This window comes from Triticum urartu, chromosome 5A (assembly GCF_056163025.1).
Source record: "Triticum urartu cultivar PI428250 chromosome 5A, HENAU_Tu73, whole genome shotgun sequence".
In the NCBI taxonomy this organism is placed as follows: domain Eukaryota; kingdom Viridiplantae; phylum Streptophyta; class Magnoliopsida; order Poales; family Poaceae; genus Triticum; species Triticum urartu.
In genome coordinates this window covers 397,984,778-397,988,096 of record NC_141877.1, presented here as the reverse complement: position 1 = coordinate 397,988,096, position 3,319 = coordinate 397,984,778, and positions in this window count along the sequence as shown.

Below are 3,319 nucleotides of genomic sequence, written 5' to 3'. Positions count from 1 at the left end.
GAATCGTGCATATTGACTAAGTTGACAAAGCCCTCCGGCCCCGTCAACTTAGTAGGCCCACAAGTCAGCCTGCCACCAAGGTGGGTCCCAGCTAGCAGGGGGTATTCATTTTTTGAGCGTAATAAGGAGGCACTTCCTTGCGTGCGAAGATATAGCTGGTGGGTCCGAGCTGTCAGCGGCGGTAACATTTTTTTCGCGAAATACAGAGGCCCTTTCGGTGGGTCCCTGATGTCAGGTGGAGGAATCATTATTTTGCGCATAATAAGGAGGCATTTCCTTGCGTGCGGCCGTGGACCCAGCTGTCGGCCTCTCCACGTACAGTCCACTTCAGATGCATGTCGGTCGTTGACCACGTTGACCAGGCTGCGCCGAGAGCACCAGGGCGGTGGATGACGGCGAGGCCTAGGAAGGGAACGACACGGAGGCAGGGAAGACTCGGCAGTTGTTTCCCACGCGGAGGGGAGTACGACTGTACGAGGGTTTACTGGTTCGTCTGCCGTCGCCAGAGAATAATAGCAGGTGTGGGTGAGTAGAGGGATGGCTAGGCCAGCGATGGGAGTACGGTGGGGCGATGAGGCCTGCGCGGCAGCAGAGCCAGCCGTAGGGAGGAGGGAGCAGGCAGTCCCGTCGGCGCCTGTTTGAGCGGCTGGAGCAGGAAGAGCAGAGATTGAAGAAGCACGACGGCCGTTGGATGGCCATCCAACAGTCATTACTTGTGCGTCAACCTTTTTTTAGGAAAGCCTCAAATCTGCGGAAAATAGCATACAGCCCATCTGCCATTATTTCAAATAATTTACAGCCCATTTGCTAATTATTAATGTTTTTTTGGAGCCCATATTCTTTTTGTTAGCATTACAGCCCATATTGTGACCACGGTTAAAAAATTATATGAAATTTTGCATATTTCGGTGCAGTCCGAACTGTTTTTAATTCCGAAATTTTGACTCACATTCAAACTGATTTTAAAAATAAATGTATATCAATATAAAATCCAACAAATTCTCCACGCATAAAAATTAATGTAATTTCAAATCTCGAAATGAAGAAAAGATATTTGAAACTAATTGCCGGTTTGATGTGTTTTAAAAATGTACAGCCCATTTCTCATTACTGATGGACCATTTTCTCGGCCAGCCGAATGAAAGCTCTCGTCGTCTTGAAAGATTTGCAGCCCAACAGGCCTGACAAAGCGACTTACTTGGCAAATCACAAAAAAACTGGGCTGTGGCCGTGGACCCAGTTGTCAGCCTCTCCACATACAGTACTCTTCTGATGGAGTGTCGTTGACCATGTTGACCACGCCGCGCCGAGAGCACCAAGGCGGTGGACGACGGCGAGGCCTAGGAAGGGGATGACGCGGAGCCGGGGAAGACGCGGCAGTGGATGCCCATGCGGAGAGGAGTATGAGGGTTCACTGGTTCGGCTGCGGTGTGAGGCTGCCGTCGCCGTAGGGCCTGGCTAGTGGTGGGAGTAGTAGGGGGCGATGAGGCCTCATCGGCAGCACAGACGACCACTGGAGGCAGGAGCAGGCGGTCTCCCCGGCGCTGGTTTGGGCGGCTGGTGCAAGAAGAGTAGCGATTGAAGAAGCAGCAGGACCGTTCGATTCAAATCCAACGGTTACTGCTGCTAGAAGCGTTTGTTGACTAAGTTGACAAGCCCTGCATACGCGTCAACTTAGTAGGCCCACAGGTCAGCCTCCCAACCGATGCGCCCCAGATGTCAGTGGGAGGAATCATTTTTTCGCGTAATAAGGAGGCAGTTGATTGCGTGCGGCCAGGCCAGCGAAGGGAGTAGGGTGGGCCGGGGAAGCCTGCGCGGCATCACAACGGGCCATAAGAGGAGGGAGCAGGCAGTCCAGCCGGCGCTAGCTTAGGCGGCTGGAGCAGGAAGATCAGAGATTGAAGAAGCACGTCGGCCGTTGGATGGACATCCAACACTAACTGCCGCTAGAATCGTGTGTTCACTGACAAAGCCTTGAGTAAACAAGTCAGCCTCGAAATCTATGGCGTGTACAGCCCATTTGCTATTATTTTTATAATTTTTACTCATTTTCTAATTCATATGGAATTTATTGCAGCCCGTTTTCCATTTTTATAATTGCTGGCCATTTTCTGGTCAGTACCAGGGTCAAAAATTAACTAAATATGTGGGAAATTTTGAAAATTCGCAAATTTTTGCTGGGGAACGAAATATTCCTAATCCAAAAAATTAATAGCCATACTAAAACAAATTTAAAAATAAATTAGTACTATGTCATGTTAAATCCAATGAAATACGTATAAGATATCAGTGAAGAACAAAAACAAAAAAAGAAACTTATATCCCATTTGCTATAAATTTTTTGGAATTTTCAACTCCTTTTGATATTACTTTTAACAGACATTGACCATACTCTTAAGCCAGGCCGGAATGCATCCCTCCTCGTCTTGAAAGATTTGCAGCCCAGTAATTCAGAGAAAACAAATAGGCCTAGCTTGGGTATTCTTTAAAAAGAAATACTGGGCTACCTATTTTCCCAAAGAACTGGTGCATGAGCATTTAGCTTTATTTATTTATTTACTTATTTATGTTTAGGGGACCATGAGCATGTACCTGGACCGGATTCATGTGAGAGCCTCCCTTCCAGTTAATTATGGGCTTCTCTATTGGGCCTTCATCAGTGGGCTGCATGTTATCAACAAGTGGAAAATGTGTTCCGAGTTTTAAAAAAAATGTGTTCCGTACGATAAATAGTATGCGCTACGTACGGTACGGGGCACTAAAGGATCGAACCGTGCAACGACTTCCAAAACATTGTGTTTGTCGTTCTAACAACACATTTATTCAACCAACAGACAAAATATACTACTGATTGTACATTGAAAACAGCAGCAGCAGCAGCAACCAGGGCTGGGGGTGCAACAAAAGCAGTAAGCAGGCCAGAAGAGTGAAGACGTAGCTCTCTCTTCCAAACCAAACATCAGCCATCATTACAGAAGGGCTACCAAAAAAGAACAAGTGTATGCATCAAACTAAATGAAGATCCTACTACCCCAAGTGTGCGCATCTAACTAACTGGCTCAGTTAGACGTTACTATTTATTAAGCTGTGGAGATTGGCTGACGGCTTGAACTAGATGGGTGCCTGACGGGGGAAACTCCAGCCAGCAGGTCAAAGTCTAATACTTGTGACCCTCTCTCCTACTTTGGGCTGCAGAGCGTGGCGGCACATATCAGGGTATGGTGCAGGCAGAGACGCATGGTACGCTGTGTACACACAGTTTTGCCTGATGAACGAAACCGCGCTGCCATCATGATCCTTGCCGTCGGTTATCTCCTGG